The sequence below is a fragment of the Canis lupus genome, chromosome 18, assembly GCF_003254725.2.
Source record: "Canis lupus dingo isolate Sandy chromosome 18, ASM325472v2, whole genome shotgun sequence".
NCBI classification, from domain to species: Eukaryota; Metazoa; Chordata; class Mammalia; order Carnivora; family Canidae; genus Canis; species Canis lupus.
The window spans coordinates 29,625,636-29,647,413 of record NC_064260.1 but is presented as its reverse complement, the minus strand read 5'-3'; the positions used below and the strand labels follow the sequence as shown (position 1 = coordinate 29,647,413).

General features: G+C 35.2%; 1 pseudogene; it reads right to left on the bottom strand.

Moving 5' to 3' along the window:
• Positions 1 to 320: 320 nt before the first annotated feature.
• On the bottom strand, positions 321 to 772 carry LOC112663564 (60S ribosomal protein L28-like; annotated as a pseudogene).
• Positions 773 to 21,778: the final 21,006 nt, after the last annotated feature.

Sequence of the window (21,778 nt, the reverse complement as noted above, 5' to 3'; positions counted from 1 at the left end):
TTCACTGATCTAAAAATAATTTGAAATATACAGATAGTTCAACTCCTAGATAAAAAGTCCCTTAAAATGTGGATGTATATGCACTGTAAAGATATTAAAAGAATAGTCATAGCAAGATCACTGTTTAAAACAAAAAAAAAAAAACAAACAAAAAAAACAACTCAAAACAACCTATGAATCTACCAAAGGAGAATGATAACACATCTTATTGTATTTAATATGGAATCATTATTATTGTATATCATTAAATTAATGTCTGCATTATCATACATACAACATAGATGAACTCCACAGAGTATTTTTGTTGCTGTTTTGTTTTGTTAGGTAGTTGACATCTTTATTGTTTTGGAGGCCAGGAGCAGGTACTCAAGATCTCTGCGTGGGGCCGGCCGCTTCCTCTTCAGCATCACAGGCTCGGGCTGGATAGGATGGTGCTGGCTCTAAGAACAGTGGCATGTGCAGATCCGGGCTGCACTTGTTCTTGTGGGTCACCGCCCGGTTTTCACTGAGGCTGGCCTGGGCGATCTTGTAATGGTGATCCACTTGTCAGAGGTGGCAGGTTTTCTCTGGCCACATCTCTGTTTTGACCACCATTATACCTCTGCCTTCACCATAGGCTCCACGCCCACAGCCTTGTGGTGAATCAGCCTATAGTAGCAGAGTTGCCAGCCTTCGGATTATTGGGCTTCTTGCTATATAATGTCTACTTATTCCTCTTGATCAGGAAGCTGGAGCAGGTGTAGAGAACCATCCATTGCAGGTGGGTGGACATAGCTGCAGCTCCTCTTGCTTGGGCGCGGCTGGAGGCAGAAAGAACCACAAACATATTATTGATGAAAGAAGTCGAATAAAAAATAATATGAAATGTAGGATTCCATTTACACAAAATTTAAAACAGGTCAAAATATCTCTGGTGTTAGTAGTCAATTGTTAACCTCCGCACAGGGGAGCTACTGTCCTATGGCTTGATCTAGGTTCTGGTTACACACAGGTGAATATAATTTGTCAAAATTAATCAAGCTGTACTGATGTTTTGTGTTCTATTCTGTATGCAACTTACATTTCAGTATAAAATATACCTTCACTAGATTGATCTGAAGCCAATATGCAGATTGAGTAGATGTTAAAAGTGAGTAGTAGGATAATAGGTGTGTATATTATTTCTGAATAATGCCTAATTTAATATTAAATAAAGTACTTGTATTTTCATCTATGAAACATTGACTGCTACAGACATTTCCCCCTGACTGTAATCATGTAGCAAACAGAATAAAATATATGGAACTTTAGATATTGGGTGATAGGCACTGAATTTCTAGGATGTTTGGAATAAGGAAAATATTTAAGGTAAGCCCTGAATTTTTTCCAGCTTACTACACAGAATGAGTTTCCAGATCAAGAATAGGAAGTGAGATTCCCCAACGACTTCAGGTCTCAATGACTTACAAGAGAGTTGGATTTGGGGAGGGAGAATCAACTTAAATTCATGATACTGAATACAGATGAATACAGGAAGGTGAGAGGTTGAGAGAGAGGGAGAGATAGAGAAAGAAAGAGAGACCCACAGATCTTCAAAGAACTCCCTTAAGTTTTTGGCTGAGTGTTGAACAGCACATACAGGAAAGGAATATCCCTCCAAAAACATTAAAAAATAACAGTGGAAAGCAATAGCCCACAGACAATGCCCGGGGGAAAAACAGTTCATGTTTCTACCAACCAGAGTGGATAGACTTCAAAATGGATTAAATATGTGTAAATATACAAATGTATTAAATATACATAAAATGTCCAACATATCAATGGATATAATTTTCAGAAGAGTTTCAGTTTACTAGTGGGCCTAAATTAGGATTGGAATGAAGGCTACTCTGGACTCACCATAATTAAAGTTTAAATACAAGTTTTAGAGTAATTGAACTCATCTATAAGTAACTTAACTGTGTATCAGAACAAAGGTCATCACTCTCTAAAGTGATGATATAAAACAATATAAACATTTAAGGTAAATTAGTAATGTCCAACATTCAACTAGAAATTTCAAGCCATGCAAAGAAACAAGAGAAATGTGACGCATAATCAAGAGAAACATGAATCAATAGAAACAGACCAGAAATGACAAAAATGATGGAACTAGAAGGCTATAACTTTAAAATAGTTATTTTTTAGCCTACAATGTACTCAAGGATGGAAAGAAAAACATGAATTTCATCAGGAAAAGTTAGAATTATAAAACTGGAAATTATAGTGATAAAAAAAGTTAACTCTTAAATGAAATATATGCTAAAGAGGATAAGAAGAAAATTGAAAGCCATATGAAAGATCAATATAATTGAAAATAGTTATAAGATTATAAAAAATAAAGCACAGAGAAAATTATCTAAAAATAACTAACAGAACAATGAGCTATACAACTTTCTTTACCATATGAATGATAATGATTTTGTTCCAAAAAAGGTGTAAAAGGTGGAGCTATATAGGAAAATAATAACATAAAGTCTTCCAAATTTCTTTAAATTGTATCCAAACCCCAAGCATAAGAAAAACACTATAGCAAAACATGTTATTGTCAAACTGCTGAAAACCAACAATAAAAATAAGGTTTAAAACTAATTAAGACCAAAAAGATACCTTACATATAGGACTAATAAGAAAAAAAATTAAAATGCAGGCAGCCCAGGTGGCTCAGTGATTTAGCACCCCTTTGGCCCAGGGCATGATCCTGGAGACCCGGGATCGAGTCCCGCATTGGGCTCTCTGCATGGAGCCTGCTTCTCCCTCTGCCTGTGTCTCTGCTTCTCTCTCTCTGTCTCTGTGTCTGAGAGAGACATGAATAAATAAATAAAATCTTAAAAAAAAAGCAAGCTGAAGTTGATAAAGGACATAACCCAGATATAGAAATTTTTTAAAATACATAATTTTTGAAACAAACATAGCTTAAAATTAAAAAAAAATTAAAATTACTGATTAAATTAACAGAAAAGCTGACACAAGAACTTGCACAAATAACCACACAGATAATTTTATAAGCTTTTTCAGAAATAATTTTTAGAAATAATTATTCCAATCTTATATAAGATAGGCTAAGTGATTTTGAGGAAGCATGATCAACTCTTCTCAATATAAGAGGGTAGTAAAATTTTGCCTTCCAAGCAAGATCAGATAGGTTGGTTATGTTTTTTCTACTCAGGAAAAATGAGCTCCTATGTGGGTTAACACATGCAGATTGGCTGGAAAGCTTGGGCCTGCTTGGAACAACATTATTATTTTAAAGAGATGAGATCCAGAAAGAATCTATTACCATCTATGAATTGGAGAGATAAATCCTAAATTCCTGAGAGAAAGGGACAGGAAGAAGAGAAAAAAAAATTACATTTATTGAGATGTTAAAAATCTTACTTATTACCATAGAATCAATTAGTTTAATAGCTGGAGCTTGAGCCTATATATGATATATTATACTCTTTTTAATTCCTAATCCAGTTGACATCATTACTAGATTTTAAGCTTGAAAAGGTTATTTATTTGTGGGTTAAATTATGAGTTGAGGGCAGCCCGGGTGGCTCAGCGGTTTAGCACCACCTTCTGCCCAGGGTGTGATCCTGGAGACCCAGGATCGAGTCCCACGTCAGGTTCCTTGCATGGAGCCTGCTTCTCCCTCTGCCTGTGTCTCTGCCTCTCTCTCTGTGTCTGTCATGAATAAATAAATAAAATTAAAAATAAATTAAAAATAAATTATGAATTGAACAGGTATTTATAAAGAACCCACTATGATACTTCAGGATGGAATTTTCTACTTGAAAGCAAACACTCCATTCAGGAAACATGTTGTTTTTTTTTTTTTTTTTTTTTTCAAAGACACAAACATTGCTACTTTAAGAGCTTTTATATGTGTCTAAAGGAATAAAGCATCCCATTTCTAAGCAACCCATTAGTATTTGCAATTAATTAGCGTGAAGAATAATGAGGTGACTGAGACCAGAGTACCCTTGCCTTAATTGATTGCCTGAGTTCCTGGATTAATAAAATCCAATTATTTTCTTATGTAATTGGCACAAAGTTTATTTATATTTCCTTTTTAATAAGTTTGCTAATGGTATAGGAAAGTAAACAAACTACTCGTAAATGAATACCAAGTTCAATTAAATCTCCAGGCCTGACCAAATACCCCTGTATACAGATTATTTCAAAATCCTTGTTTATCTGTAGAACACACACCAACTTAATGGTACCCGCTACTCTGACTTGTGTGTTGAAGTGGGAGCAAGAAAGCATTATAGCTTTTTAAATAGAAGTGAAAGATCATAGCTTTCTAGAATTAGGGAAAGGCCAATCACACAGAAATCTCTAGTGTTTCAGAGACTGAACTTTAACTTAGAGACTAGAATAGAGTTGTTTCCGTGAGACTGATTTTAAGATGTCTCTCGAGTGACTCTAATGGTGCCTTCTGGAATCCTTTGCCAAATCAGTCCCTGTTCCTGCTGTGGCTTACTTGCCCTTATTGTCAGATTTGCATACCCCCCAGTCCTGCCTGGCTTGGGTTAGATCCTGTTGTACACACGCTCTAGATCCAAGTCTGACTCTCCAAACCACTTAGGACTGGCCCATCAATCGTATGCCTGGAATCATCTGAGTTAGGGGTACGCACCTTGGACATTTCCAAGCTCAGTGAGATTCATTCCTCATTGTATCTTTTCTCAGCCCCTCTTATTGGGGCTTCTGTAGCTTTATCCTATTTAATCTTTATTTCCACTGTTTTAAAAGAAATCCATGGGCAGCCCGGTGGTTCAGCAGTTTGGCACTGCCTTTGGCTCAGGATGTGTTTCTGGAGACCCGGGATGAGTCCCAAGTCGGGCTCCCTGCATGGAGCCTACTTCTCCCTCTGCCTGTGTCTCAGCCTCTCTCTCTCTCTCGTGTGTGTCTCTCATGAATAAATAAATAAAATCTTAAAAAGAAAAAAAAGAAAGAAAATCCCTCCTTCACCCCAAGCTATTTGGATGAGGCTTAAAAACATTTATAAGTACCTTATAAGATGTTTAAGACAATATGCTCTACAGGATAGGCACTGTGAGCCTAGGCAAATCTTAAAAATAGTTGGTGAATAATATATACTTGTTTATTTGAATTAAATGGATTACACTGCCATACTGGTATAATTATATTTGAGGACCATGCTGTACGTGACTTCAGTCTTAAACTTCTATTGTGTTGATGACTCGTCTATGTATATCTTTAGCTCACACCTCCCCCCAAAAGTTTAGGCTTGCATGTATGACTGTCTACTTGATGTCTCCAGTGTGATACACACCCACAACCAAGCTCCTGGTGATCACCAAAAGCCGAACTATCTCTATATCCTTTTCATCTCTGGTAACCGTCATTTCTACATCATAGTTGCTCAGACCAAAAATTTGAAAGGCAGTTCCTCCCCTGTCCTCTACCTGTCATCCAATCTTACAATCAATACTAACAATTTTCCCTTAAAATGAATCCAGATTTGAGCAATCTCTTGCCATCCCCTCCACTATGGCCCTGGTCCAAGACTCCAAGCCACCAAGCCACCATCTTACCTCATCTAAATTATTGCAGTAGTCTCTCTGCTTCCTCCCTCCTGCCTACATTCTCTTCTCAATAAAACAGGCAGGGGATGCCTGGGTGGCTCAGAGATTTACGCCTGCCTTCAGCCCTCGGGGTGATCCTGGGGTCCTAGGATCGAGTCCCACATCGGGCTCCCTGAATGGAGCCTGCTTCTCTCTCTATCTGTGTCTCTGCCTCTCTCTGTGTGTTTCACATGGATAAATTAATTAATTAATTAATTAATATTTTTAAAAATCAATAAAACAGGCAGAATGAGCCTGTTAAAACTTACATCTGCTCACATCACAAAAATCTGTATTTGCCTTTGCTTCTACTCAAGAGTATAAGTCACACTCTTTACAGTGCTTTATAAAGCCAACATACACTTTTTTTTTTCCCCTATCACTCTGATTTCATTGCCTTTTTTTTTTTTTTTTTTTTTTTTTTTTTTTTACATAACTTGACTGGCTTCAGTTTGGGAGTGTTTGTATTTCCTGATTTCTTGATTAGCTGAAATTCTAATTTATATGTGTAGGTAGTGCCCTCACTTCCTTTAGGTTTTTAGTTAAATGTCGCCTCCTCACTGTGTCTTTTTCTTATCATCCTATTTAAAATATTATCTATCCACTAGGATGCCCCATTCTCCTTCCCGGCTTTATCTTGTTTGCTACATATTTGTCATAATCTAATGAGTGCATTCTGTATTTTATTTATAGATTTTATTTTCTGTTTTTCTCCCCTAAAATATCACTGCTAAGAGGCCAGGGATTTTTGCATTTTTGTTTCCAACCACATCCCCTTCTCCTACATAGATCTTGTCACATATAAATTGCTAAAAAATTACTTGTTGAGTGAATGGCTGGGTATGACTGTGGTGGACAGACTTACTGTTACAATTCTCCATTCTCTCTGCCAGTAATAGGATTAGATTTCCATACTTTTTCCCATGTACCTTTCTGTATTCTCCCATTTTGGGGGTGAGGTGAGAAGAGTTGCCATTCCTCAACTAAGAGCTCGACCATCCAATTTGCTTCAGTCAATGGACTTATAGGAAACATAGTGTAAGTGCAGTCTTGAAAAGCACCTGAACAGTCATGCAGGCATCTCTGAACCTCTTCCATCACATGAGAACATACCCCAGGCCAGGCAGCCACACCAACTAAGATGAACAGCACTGTTCAGCTGAGCCCAGCTTACATCTAACTATTCCTAGGAAACTCTCAGATGCATGAGCTAAATAAACACATGTTGTTTAAAACTATAAGCCACTGGGCTGCCCGGGTGGCTCAGTGGTTTAGCACCGCCGTTGGTCCAGGGCGAGATCCTGGAGACCCGGGATCGAGTCCCACGTCGGGCTCCCTGAGTGGAGCCTGTTTCTCCCTCTGCCTGTGTCTCTGCCTCTGTGTGTGTGTGTGTCTCTAATGAATAAATAAATAAAATCTTAAAAAATAAGCCACTAAGATTACAGGTGTTTGTTTTATAGTAACTTAAACAATGGGCTATAAAGCATATTTTTTTAGAGGTCATAAATGGTACAGTGGCTTCCTAATGAATTAACATGCTGCATTAAATGAAAAAAATCAAAACTGAATAAGTCATCTTTTATATTTTTACATAGTTATTGGGAAGCTCATTAAATTATAGGAATGTGCTTTAGCATAGATTTCAAAATATAAGCATTCTCTTCTCCCATAAGCTGTTCATTTATTACTTGGTTCTGTTTTTAATCTTTCTTTTTAAATAGAGTTTTTTTTTCCTGTTTTACATTAATTTATTTCAAATCTTTTTTTAATAAATAGGAGTTGTGTGAATTACCAATAATAGCAATTATTATAATACAGTACTTAGTAGAATTTATATGTTGATGCAACATAAAACTTATTAATCTTATGGAGTACACATCCTAGCTTATATAACATTAAGAGGGTAAGTTCTATCATCTATTTTCTGTGTCTTCACAGCTTAGATCTTAGCTGAGTAGTGAAAGGTATAGGACTTCTGAAATGAAACTAAATATTTTACTGACCCTTAACTCATTAATTTTTGAGCTGGTTTCTATATCATGGTTGTTAAATTAGTTCCTATGATGATTCACATAATAACACATAAAGTCACTGCCTGGATATAGTAAGTTCTGAAATGAATAATAAATTGTAATATGAAGATTCTAAGTCACTTTTAGCTCTATTCATTTATCTGAAGGAGTTGCAAATTTTCCCAAAAATGCTGGCTTAAAATAACAGTTGGTGAAATGCTTCTAAAATGTTATATTACTCTCTAATTTCCACAATTAATTCATATCAATAATTACTATTCATTTATAAACATATCTCTCTGTGTGTCCATATGTTTTTATCAGTCTCTGTTTCCCTCTCTCTCTCTGTCTACACACACACACACACGTACACAAATTCACTTAGCAGAATATTAGTTTTTGAAATTTTCCCTTTTTGTCTCTTTTCAATTACAGCTAAGTATCCTGAATAAATCTTAGCAACATGCACAGAATCATCCTTAACTGAATGTAGATGCATCATTTCACTAATTATATCAGCAGACTAGACCTGTGCAGGTTTAGAAGAAAATTCAGTCAGGAATTAAAAATAAAGTTGAACCCAAAGACTACGTAGAAAAAACAGAGAAGTCAGTTGACTTTTTAAAATTTAGGAATAGAACTTATTTACTCATTAAGCTTTTTTAATTTGCTGTTTTGAACTTAGAGCTTTTATAAATTCAACTGAAGAGCTGTGAAAGAAAAGTGTAAAATCACTTTGTTTCTAAACCTTGATAAAGTTTGGACAGATCCTCTCAACTTATACTGGTCTATTTGCAGCACAGAGGTTAAATGTACTTGAGAATTTATATTATTCTTATCTGTGTGAGTACTGAGATCACATTTGTGAACTTTGGGGCAAGTAGAAATGAGACTGAATAAGTTCAGAGCTGAAGAATTGAACTGGAAATAGAATTAATCACCAAAGTATGATGACCAGAAATAAAACACAGATATCTAGATGAACCAAGTGAACTTGGCCTTGGTTCAAATTGGCAGAAGATAGAGATTCTTTGGTGGCTCAGCAGTTGAGCATCTGCCTTGAGCCCAGGGCATGATCCTGGGTTCCAGGATCAAGTCCCACATCTGGCTCCTTGAGGAGAGCCTGCTTCTCCCTCTGCCTGTGTCCCTGACTCTCTCTGTGTCGCTCATGAATAAATAAATTTAAAAATCTTAAAAAAAAACAAATTGGTAGAAGATAAATGATGTTAGGGGGTTCAAAATATCAGTGATACCCCAATTTGAAGGGTTTTTTTTCTGATTCCAAGTGATGTCTCTTTGGAGTAAGATCTCAACCCGTGGTTGAAGTTAAAGGATACATGATCGGAAATGTGTTCCACAGAATTTGAGTGTCCTACTCTGGTTCCTTGAGTTTATTATGGAAGAAATGCAGTCCTGGGGGGAAATTGGGCATTTAAGGGAAAACAAGATTTTATAAGATACAAAGGGACAAGAGCAATATGATTTGAGAAGGACAGGTTGTGAGAGAATTAACATGAGTTGGCTCATGTTCTTCATCAGAGCTTCTCTTTTAAATTCTTTTGTCAGTGCACATTTAATGGGCATCATTACTGGGCTCAATTCTAGGTGGCAATGTTGAACAACATGTCTGCCCTAAGAGTGATATCCATTGGAGGAAGATTGTCAAATAATTAGGTAATTATCATAGAATGTGACAGATACTTGTTCTTGATAATAGCAGTACCATCCGTATTATATCCCTTCTACTGTCAGGTGGAAACTCCTAAAAGACTCTTCATATCTACACCCAGAATTTACTCAGGAACAGGTTAGAATAGAGCTAATCTTGGAATGGTTTTATTTAGTAGCTTAAGTAAGTTGCTAACTGATTTAATCTTGAATGACCCCATTTATAAAATGGGTAACAGCATTAAGTCCCTGTACTTAGTGATTCTAAGTAACACTGCATTGAGAGAGATTAGTAGAGTGCCTGGCACATTTTAACTGTGCAATATTTATTAGGATTACTATTTATGATACTGTTATAACTAGTTATAACTCAACAAAACTATGGAAACAGGGGTTAGTGTATGACGGAAAATATTGTACATGAACTGTATGCAAAACCTGGAAGGTAAGAGTTAAAACCTCAAGAGGAGCTTACCATAATTCATGTGAATCTTTCACGCTGAAAAGCAAAACTAATATTCTTCATAACCTGATCACAAAAACATCAATAAGCATTTTACCATGGATTTGCATCCTTTCTAGCTTTATTTAACTCTAGATTGCATGAACTATGCAAGTTACCCCCAACCTCTTTTCCCTCATGAATAAATTCATTCCCTATTTAACTTTGCCTCACATGATACAGCGTATTACATTTTGGAAATGAGGTTCCAGAGTGTCACACAAATATAGAGCTCTAATGCTTTCTGATCACTCTAAACCCATGGTTAAAAAAATAATAATCCTAAATAGAGATAGACTGATAGTATGCTAGGAGATATTGCTGCTGCTAAGTTTAATAAAATATGATTGACATGCTTAGATTTATCATGGGAAGGATCACATTTTTATAACAATCCAAAATGACATGGAGCAAAATTTGCTGCCAGTGAGTGGAATGAGGAACACAATGCTCTGTGTTCTGAAGCAGAGCATTAGCAACCCAGCACTGGAATAGACAATGCTTGTTTGTCGCAGAGACTTCACACCTTCCTTCATGAGTGTGGCTCCCAGGACCTGTCTCTATTATCTACACTGCTTTGGCTTCCGCTCTCTTCCTGCCACTCAGGCCATTACAACATTCGCCAGGAGGACATTTGTTCTTATTCCTAAAAGCTTTCAACTTGACAATTTGATTTTCAGAAAGATGACAGAAGGTTGAAATTCCCAAAGACTGGAAAACATTTGATAAGAGTTAGTTTGGAATGGAAAGGAAAGGTATTTTCCCCTTTTTAGCATTTACGTTTACCTAAGCATTCTTCTTTTTGCCTAAAGTAAATGAGAATTTAAAAGGGAAACACACACACACGTCCATAGAAGCATTATTCATAATAGCCCAAAAAAGGGGAAAAAAACACCTAAGTTTCCATCAACGGATGAATGGTTAGATAAAACGTAGACTATCCACACACTGGGATATTATTAAGCAATAAAATAAATGAAATATTAGTACATGCTACCACCTAGGTAAACCTTGAAAACTTGCTATGTGAAATAAGCCAGCCATAAAAGACCACATATATTATGATTCTATTTATATGAAATGTCCAAAATAAGCTGATCTATAGGGACAAGAATAGATTAATGAAGGGAATAGAAGGGAAGGGAGAAGAAATGGGTAGGAAATATCAGAAGGGAGACAGAACATGAAGACTCCTAACTCTGGGAAACGAACTAAGGGTGGTGGAAGGGGAGGAGTGCAGGGGGTGGCGGTGAATGGGTGACGGGCACTGAGGAGGGCACTTGACGGGATGAGCACTGGGTGTTATTCTGTATGTTGGCAAATTGAACACCAATAGAAAATAAATTTATTATTTAAAAAAAAAGAATAGATTAATGATTGCCTAAGGCTGGAGGTGGGAGTGGAGTAAAAAACAAAGTGACTACTAATGAGCATGGGTACTGGGGAGTGAGGAGTAATAAATGTTCCTAAATCGGTTATGGTGATAGTAGTACAACTCTGTAACTATACTAAAACCATTGAATTATATATTTTAATTAGTTAATTATATGGTAAATGAAATATTACTCAAGGAAGCTATTATTTAAAAAAGACACTGAAAATGAGAGCTAGCTCCGTGGGTTCCTTGTGAGGGTAAACAACAGCACCTTGTTTAATGGATAGATAGCAAATGATAGAGTATTTTTGACTTCTTCCCTAACTTTTCAGGATGTTTCCATAATGAAGTCTAAGATTAGAAAGCAGTGGTTATATTTTCTTAAGGCCCTGTAAACTTGGATTCAAGGCTTATGTTGAAATATATATATATATATATATATATGCAACTAGCACATAATGGAAATTAAATTTTAATTACTTTTTCTGACTATGTTATTTGCTTGGACCATGCCCCAGTGAACCAGGTGCAAAGCAACTTTTTTTCCCCTCTCTTATGATTTTCTTAAAGTCTTAAAGGCTGGTTCCTATATTGATAAGAGTAATAATGTTTTTATTTTCCTATAGGCCATTTCTGAAAGCATGTATATAATTTTTTATGTTTTCTCCCATTTTGTTTAAATTAGATTTTTCTTTAATAAATCTATTGTAACTTTTATAATTTTACTATTTTATCTTCACATTACTTTTAAAAGTCAGTGTCTATAGTAAAGGGTTGCTCAAAATTATTCTGTAGTCTTAAATTGAAACAATCATTTTCTATAGGTAGGATGTTGCTTTTTTAAAACATGCTAAATTTGGTAAGGCTTGGTGGGAGATGAAAAGCTTTATGAGGTTACATTGGTTTGATTGCATTACCTAGTTTCTTCTTTGCTTAAAATTATTCAGTTTCATGCTCCTCATAAATTATATGTTAATGTTAAACATTTTTACATTCTAAACTGTATCTGAAGATATCAATACTATTTGGGATCAGTTACTATGAAAATTGTATTACAGATTTTTTTATGTCTATAATTAAATAATCTTATTTTTGAGGCTAGTATCAGGCTTTAGCAAGAGGAAATCATAAAATTTAATTCACAGTGTTCATAAGTTGAAAGACACTAGTTGCTCAGGAACAATACTCTTACTCCTGACAATGTACCAAGAAGAAATCAAAACTGTGGACTATCTATCAGAGAGTGGGGAGGGGAAAGATGTGTAAAACACTGAAAATCTTTTAAAGTAGAATATGCAGTAAAGTCTAATTTTTTATGTTATTTTTATGTTATTTCTCAAAATAGTTCTTTGGAATCATGTAAAGTCACAACTTGTTCGAGTTGGCTCTTTAGGTGACAAGAGGATATGAAGCCAAGCATTCGTTCATTTATGACACGACTTGATTTAGGGATAGATTGTCAACATGTGCTCTTCAGTATGGTAGCCACTAGTCACTTGTGGCTGTTTCATTTAAAATTAATTAATAAATTCTGTTTCTCAGTCTGAGTAGACACATTTCAAGCACTAATGGTGATTGTGTTGAACACAAGTATAAAACACGTCTGCCATTACTGGACAGCAGGCCTTGATTATCTAGACTAGTCATTTTTTTTTCTTTTGAAAATGCAATGAAATCTGATCCAAAAGAATAAATATATTAAGAATCTGCCTCCTTCAAGCAATCACCCTTAAAATAGCTTGCTAAATTGAGCTTTGGAAATTGTTGCTTAAATGTTCTTTTTCTTGAAGATTATTAGAAGTTCAACTACTTAATGTTGTAATCTAAAGATAAAGTCATAACTAAAAGAAAAAGCTCAATTTCAAATTATGACTGACATCATCCCCTAAAAACTAAAGAACTTCACAGAAGCTATTTAACTTTTGCTGAAGAGTTGATGATAATAATTTTAACAATAATAAAATTGAGAATTCAAGAACCAAATGCAAAAATAAAGTATCAAGTGTGATCACATATATCACCTCATTTAATCTTCAAATACTCATGTGTCAGGTACTACTTTTGTACTGATTTGAGAGAAAAAAAAGTCAAGTAAATTGCCAAAGATAATTCACAATTTGTAACAAACAATCCACAATTTGTACCAATTTGAATAAAGGATTGTCCTCACTTCTGTTTGATTCAGTTCAGATTTAAGTTTTGTTAGATATGGAAAAATGGATGAGTGAGCCTCCATACAAATCACAATTATAAAAATTTTATTGTGAGTAAATGTTAAGGCAGATATAACCATACACCCAACTTGTCTATGAAAAGAAGAACAAATATTTGCAAATCATCTTTGCACATTTAACTTGAAATTCTTTACTTTCCTAGAATACAAAAAAAAAAAAAAAAAAAGAAAGAAAGAAAAAAGAAAAAAAAAATACTTGTTACTAAAAGCAAACCTATATTACTAATGATTACCAGGAACATTATGTGAATTTTTTTCCATTGAAACTATCAGTTGCAAACCATCAGTTTCCCTGAGACTTTGCTTTTTAATATATTTGACTTGCTATCCTTTTATTTTAAGTATAAATTGAGATACATAAACCCATATTTTGACCTTTAATATACCTGGGAAGTTTTACTTGAAATTCTTGCCTGTAAAAAAATAATTAATTAATTAATTCTTGTATATAAAATGGTGGTTAGCAAAACCGTTCTACTAATCTTTCAGATTTGTTGTGGACAGGGAAAGTTGTCTCAGCATGTATGAAGATGTTATGCAAGAATCTAAAGCATTATGTTTGAACTGGTATAATTTACAATTGTTGCTTTTCTTTCCAGTTCTCTATGCTCACCTTCCCAAAATGCAATGATATAAGAAGTTGAAATAATATATCCCAAGAGTCTAATGATCACTCTTTTTCTAAACAGCCAAAATTCACCACACAGCAGCACCAAACAGATCTATGTTAGCACTCCATTCATACACATGCACACACAAACACAGACACACAGACACTTTTACATATAATTCATCCGTTGGTGTATATATAAATCTTTTTTAAAAAATATGTATGTATTTATTTATTTATTTATTTATTTATTCATTCATTCATTCATTCATTCATGAGAGACACAGAGAGAGACAGGCAGAGACACAGGCAGATGGAGAAGCAGGCTCCATGCAGGGAATCCGATGTAGGACTCGATTCCGGATCTCCAGGATCTCACCCTGGGCCAAAGGCAGGCGCCAAACCGCTGATCCACCCAGGGATGCCCTATATAATTCTGAAATGTTCAGCCAGCAACAAATCTAATTCTGACAGTAGCCCAATAGCTAAGAATCACTAAAAAGTTTATTATTTTCCTGAATTTTATTATACTAAGAATTTAGTATAGATTTACTTATAAAGATGGAAGTTAAGTAACGTTTAGTGCATTAAACATATCTTTTTCATTCCACAAAATAACCTCATTGGGGTCTTAAAGTTCTCAATATTTGGCTAAGCATATGTAAGTTACACAGAAAAAAGAGATTTTTATTTTCAATTGCTGACATTCTTCTAGATGATTTCAAAATAATAAGCCTTACCACAAAAGATTTTATTTCTATCTGAATATCTTAAAGACCTAATTTTTAGGTGGCTTGATGTAGTAGAAAAAGCACTGATGAAGGAGAAAGAAAACCTGAGTTTAAGTACCATTTTGGCTCTAGATTTGTTTCAGAATGACTGTTTTCTCATCTATAATTGGGGCTAGGATACCTTCCTCAAAAGGCTGTTCTGTGGTTGGAAGGAGATGAGGTTTATGAAGGAGCTCTACAAATGTAATGAATTACAATTATCATTTTCATTAATGCAATGTTTGGCAAAGGGAAATAGAAATAGCATGACTGATTAGCTTTTGAAAGGGACTCAGCACCCATATGACCTGCACTTCTTTTCTTCTTTTTTATGTTTGAAGATTCCAGAGCTCACTGTAATACCTCCTTAAACTGCCAGATATGTGGTATAATTTTCTTTCTTTTTTTAATATTTTCTTTTTTTTTAAGATTTTATTTATTCATGAAAGACACACACACACACACACACACACACACACACACAGAGGCAGAGACACAAGGCAGAGGGAGAAGCAGGCTCCATGCGGGGAGCCCGATGTGGGATTTGATCCTGGGACCCCAGGATCATGCCCTGGCCGAAGGCAGGAGCTAAACCACTGAGCCACCCAGGCTGCCCTTCTTTCAAAATATAATGAAAAATTAACTTTTTACCACTCTCAGCAAATTGTCTTTAATTTTAATTTTAGGGCTTTTTTTTATTCCTAATTGAGAGACATTTGTGACTTTTGAGATTCTACAGTATAATGGAAACCAAAACTGTTAATATAGTTGACTCTTCAAACCATGAACTAATTATTTAACTCATGTGTGGAAACTCTCTAATTTTGTTGTGCTATTCCACAATGACTAGCATACTAGATATTAAATAAACACCACTCAGTAACAACTCAGATACAGATTGGAGTGTAGAAAAGCACACATTTCAGTAAACAAGTTTTCTTCTTCTGAGTCTGTAAGGTAAGACTAATCCCAGAATTAAAGAAAATGGTGCAATAGATAGAAGTTTAAATTAATTTCCAGAAAGCCTGGGAAAAATGTGTAACCACAAGGGAAAACTTAAATAAATATTAATTGTATAAAACCATAATAATGATTTCCTGTGTGGTTAAAAGTAAAATAAGAATTAACACACATGACTACAGTTAGGTATAAAGAGGGGAGTTTATGGTGGTATCTGTAGTACTTCTTTAGTATATAGAGAGAGTAAAATGATTGATTACATTTATATTTTGATAAAGGAGTTTACACATTGCAATTTCTCAGATAACCAATAGAAATGGAGTAAATAAGCTCTATATTGTAAGTCAGAAGGAAATGAATTTTAAGAATGTTTAATCAACCCAAAAGATGGCAAAATGGAGAAAAAAAAAGAAATATAGAACATGTAAGACATATAAAAAGCACAATATATGATGATAGTTATCAAAAGTATAAGAAAAATAATATTAACTGTAAACAGATTAAATTCTCTGATGAAAATATAGAGGTTATCACAAAGCAAAGTCCAGCTATATGCTGTTTTCTAGAGACAAAGATAAAGCATGCACATGTATTTTAAGTTAAAGTTACAACTTAGCCTAGCAAATTATAAAATAATTTTTGAAATTGTTTTATTAATGCTAAATGAATAATATTCATAGAATAGAACATTGTTATAAATAAAGAGGGTCACTGTATAAAGATGAATTCAAATTTATTAATAATATATTATAATTTTAAAATGTATATGCATCTGTATAGTATCCGATTATTTTTTTAATATTTTATTTACTTATTTATTTGAGAGAGAGAGAGAGAGGCAGAGTCACAGGCAGAGGGAGAAGCAGGCTCCATTCAGGAAGCCTGATGTGGGACTCGATCTCGGGTCTCCAGGATCATACCCTGGGCTGCAGGCAGCGCTAAACCGCTGTGCTACCGGGGCTGCCCCAGTATCTGATTATTTTTAAAGAAAATTAAATATATTTTTAAATTGACAAAGTGCATTCATATTGAGTAATTTTTCATGTTTATTTCCATAATTGACAGAACAAGCAATGAATATAACTGTAAATCTATAATTGACTAAGGATAAGAAATCTACTCAAAATACAGATTTCAACAGCATAACTAACAAATAATCTTACCACACACACACACACACACACACACACACACAATGCGTCCAATAACTATAGACATTCTGTTGTTAAGATTAACGAGCTAATAGATTTAGTATACTTGGTAAACATTTTAGAAAATAGTTTACATAAAATAAATCCTATCTATCATTGTTACGGTTTTAAATCACTTATATGAACTGTTCCTACTTCTCCAAATTTTTGTCTTCCCAGTTCATCTCTTGATTTAAATATTCAAGTAGATTTTTATAAAGCTTATAGTTTCCTGCAATCACATTCAGTTTCATGCTCCTCTGATTTTGTCATTTCAGATTCCTCTCCCTGGAATATCCTAGGTTATTCCTACTCTGGTGCATATTTATTATGATTTAGCTTTATGAAAATAGCTTATCATTTTTCTTTCCCTTTTTTTTAAGATTTTATTTTTATTTATTCATGAGAGACACAGAGAGAGAGAGAGAGAGAGAGAGGCCAAGACACAGGCAGAGGGAGAAGCCGGCTCCATGCAGGGAGTCCGACGTGGAACTCGATCCTGGGTCTCCAGGATCAGGCCCTGGGCTGAAGGCGGCGCTAAACTGCTGAGCCACCCAGGTTGCCCTTTTTTTCCTTTTAATCAGCATGCTGTCTACCAATGCAAGTGACTTGTAGAAATGCCTTTCCAATATCTAATTTACTTGAGAACTCTGACTGTTGCTTCAATAGTAATAGTTTCTTAGAGTTGTTGCTTAATTGCATAAAACTATTTTTTTTTAAATCTGCTTTTCGTTCTGTGCTGAATTTCTATCTTTAGTACCATCCTGCTCCCAAATTTAGAAACCTTTGTTAATTCACACACATGAAATATAATTTCTGTTCCTACATTCTTCCTTCCCCTCATCTCCAAACTCATCCTTCTCTTTCAACCAAACACCTATGATTATATTAGTCATATATTAATCATCCATTCTTCTATCTTTCTTCCTAGAGCTTAACAAGTTATATTTCTTCCAAGAATCAAACAACTCCCCCATATTATGCCTCCTACTTGAGGTTAGCTCTGATTATTTGGAAGATTAGCCGAACTAACTGCATTCTGCTTTCTTATAAACATAGTGAAGAATGCAGGTATCCATTCTTGCCAAATATGTGAAACTGTGTTTAGCGATTATTTTTAACATGAATAAATTACATGACTTAGGTTGCAAATGCATAGGGAAAAAAAATCAAGCATGCTTTAAAGGTTCCTTTAAATATTATTTACTACATATTAAATCATTCAGCAATGTTGATGGATCTTATGTGCCAACTGTTTCTTCAGTCATAATGGCTTCTGTTTTCTCAAGAAAGCTAATGCTAGACAATCCCTAGTCTCTGCAGCTTATATTATTATTCTTACCCTGCTTACTTTCTATCCTTGTTATGTCATTAATTTTAAACAAGGTGAAGGTGAGACATCCATGCAGTTGAAGATATTACAAAGGTATCTTTGAGTCTGTAAAGATAGAAGAAACACTCATTTTGATCTATCAATGATAATTACTCCTCTTAGCGAAAGCACATTGGAATAGTTGGGAACATTTTATTATTATCCTTAAGTAGGAAATTATACTCTTTGAAATGCCAGGTTTTAAATATTTCATTTTAGAAAGAATGCCAGCTCCTATGTCCTTGTTAACATTAGAACAGGGGAAATCAATAGCTCCTATCAGGGCAATATGTCACCTGAGAAAGGTTATCTTTACTATGAAACTGTGCCAAATGTATTAACTAATTTTCTTATGATTCCAGACCAAAAACATAATTAGGCTCATCAGCCTATGGAAGTTGGTATGGTTTAAATTTATTTATGCTTAGATGGAAGTTGGGAGGACTACACGTTGCATTGATTTTGCTGATATATAAATACAACAGTGGCTCCATTCGTTTACATATTCACGTTTAAACCTCTTTTTCCCTTGACTTCTCCATCACAGCAAAGATGAACTATGCCCACCCACTTGTTCAAACCAAAGACACAAGGGTTTCCTTTAATTTTTCGTTTCCCCCCTCCTACCAAATTCAATCCACTAGTAAGTTGTTAATTCTATCTCCTCCTGATACACACTGTATTTCGAAGTTCCTTTCCATGTTCATGGCAGGCTACTATCATCTCCCACCTCATGCAGAGTCTTCACTGCTCTTCCTTAGCTTTCCCTTGCCTTCATCTAATAGTTAACTTTATATATAAATAAGTCACCAGACGCTTCAGACTACTGTCTTCTAATGGTTTCTTAATGCACTTAAGATATAATTAAAAACTCCTTATCGAAGCCAACAAAAGCCTTAATATGGCGTAGGTCTTGCCCCCCAATTGACTACATTCTGTCAACCTTTCAACAACAATCAGGCCAGTGACACTGGTGTTCCTTCAGTTTCTTGGACCTGTACATACAACCCATTCTCATTTTTGCCCTTCTTATTCTACCACACGAGAACGCTTTTCTCCCAGATATTCCCTTTGCTGTCTTTTTTCCAAATGTTAATACTTCAGAGAACTCTTTTCTGGCTACTTTTCTAAAGTAATTTCATAACACACACACACAAAACCATTTCTTTACTGTGTCATCCTGTTTCATTTTACATGTGACTATCTGAAATCAGTATCCTCTGTTTATTGTGGACATCTCTTCCACTAGAAATCTTGTCTCATGCACTACTTTGTCTGGAAGCTATGGATGATGTCTTGCAGGTAGCAAAAGAACATCAAACACCCCTTTAACAAATGAAATCCAGTATTTTTAAAAGCTTATTTATTTATTCATTCATTCATTCATTCATTCGAGACACTGAGAGAGAGGCAGAGACACAGGCAGAGGGAAAAGCAGGCTCCTTGCGTGGAGCCGGATGTGGGACTTGATCCCAGGACCCCGAGATCATGCCCTAAGCTGAAGGCAGGCGCTCAACCACTGAGCCACCCAGGTGTCCCAAAATCCAGTATTTTTGATAGAGGTTATAATTTAAATTGATCTTCAATAGGACACATAGATACTACATAAAAACTATGGTTCTGAAAATTCTGAACAATGTGAAATCTCACTTTATACATCCCCAAAATGGAAGTCTATAAAAATGTGACTTTCTTATTATAGGGATAATAGACCCTGGCATATTACTGCTGTCTTGAAACTTTGATTCCATTTCTGTTACGTGGTAAAGAAAATAATCGTACAACATGGAGCATAGAGTTTATTAGATTGGAAAGTTGTTAATAAGCCTAAAACCTACAAGTGGCAGGAAGCCTAATTATGTAGAACATGGTGAAAACAGATGCTGACTAACATATAATAGATTGTGTAAACTGTCACAATTCACTGCGGCTGAGAGAATCTGAATGACAAGACTTGGCTCTTTTGGAAGCCTGGCACATGATGACAAACAGGATCGCAGGATGCCTCTCTTAGGGGTGCAGTATGAGTGATTACAGTCCAAAAGTTCTGGTTCCCAGTTGTTCTTGCTGCTAACGCTGAGTTCTTATGACACTAAAACTGCTCAGTGTTGCAGAGGAAGAGCCAAAATTGCCAAAAGGAATCATATATTTTCTAGCAAATACTGTGAAAATAAAATTAAAAAAAGAAAAAATGAGAAAAAAACATGTAGAACAAAACTTGACATTTCATGATCACCTGAACTCGAAAGAGACTCAACTCAGTTTTTATTGATGTATAATTGATACAAAACATGCACACATTTAATATACAGTTGGCCCTTAAACAATATGGGTTTGAACTGCATGGGTCAACTATATATTGCTTTTTAAAATAAATACAGTACGGTAAATATATTTTCCTTATTCTTTTCTTTCTTTTTTTTTTTAAGATTTTATTTATTTATTTATTCATGAGAGACGAGGGAGAGAGAAGCAGAGACACAGGCAGAGGGAGAAGCAGGCACCATGCAGGGAGCCCAACGTGGGACTCGAACCTGGGTCCCCAGGATCAGGCCCTGGGCCGAAGGCGGTGCTAAGCTGCTGAGCCACCTGGTCTGCCCCTATTCTTTTCTTATTATATTTTCTTTTCTGTAGCTTACTTTATTGTAAGTATACTACATATGACATTCAAAATATGTATTAATCAACTGTTAAAATATTGGTAAGGCTTCAGGTCTAAAATAGACTATTATGTTTAAATTTGGGGGAAGTCAAAAGTTATACATGGATTTTTGGCTGCATGGGGAGTCTGCACCCTAACTTCTGCATTTTTCAAGGTGAACTGTATACATCTTTTTTTTTTTTTGAACTGTATACATCTTGATGAGTTTAGACATATGCAAACACCAATAATACCATTACCACAATCCTTCCAAAATTTCTTTGTGTTCCTTTGTGTGTATGGTGTCAAGAACACTTAACATGAGATATAACCTTTATCATTTTTTAATATTTTTTAAAGATTTTATTTATTTATTCATGAGACACAGAGAGAGAGAGAGAGAGAGAGAGAGAGAGCGAGAGGCAGAGACACCGACAGAGGGAGAAGCAGGCTCCATGCAAGGAGCCCAATGTGGGACTCGATCCCAGGTCTCCAGGATCATGCCCTGGACTGAAGGTGGCGCTAAACCATTGAGTGACCCAGGGATCCTGAGATATAACCTTTATTTTTTTTTTTTCAGCTTGATGCAGATCTTATTGGTATAACATATAAATACAGATGCACAACATAATGACTAATAGAGGGATACATTGCCGAATGATGACCATCATAAGGGTAGTTAACATCCATTCCCCTACATTATTACCCTTCCTATCTTAGTGATAATGCTTAAGATTAACTCTCTTAACTACTTTCAAATATATAATACAGTATTATTGGGGCACCTGGGTGGCTCAGTCAGTTAAGCCTCTGCCTTCAGCTCAGGTCATGATCCCAGGATCCTAGGA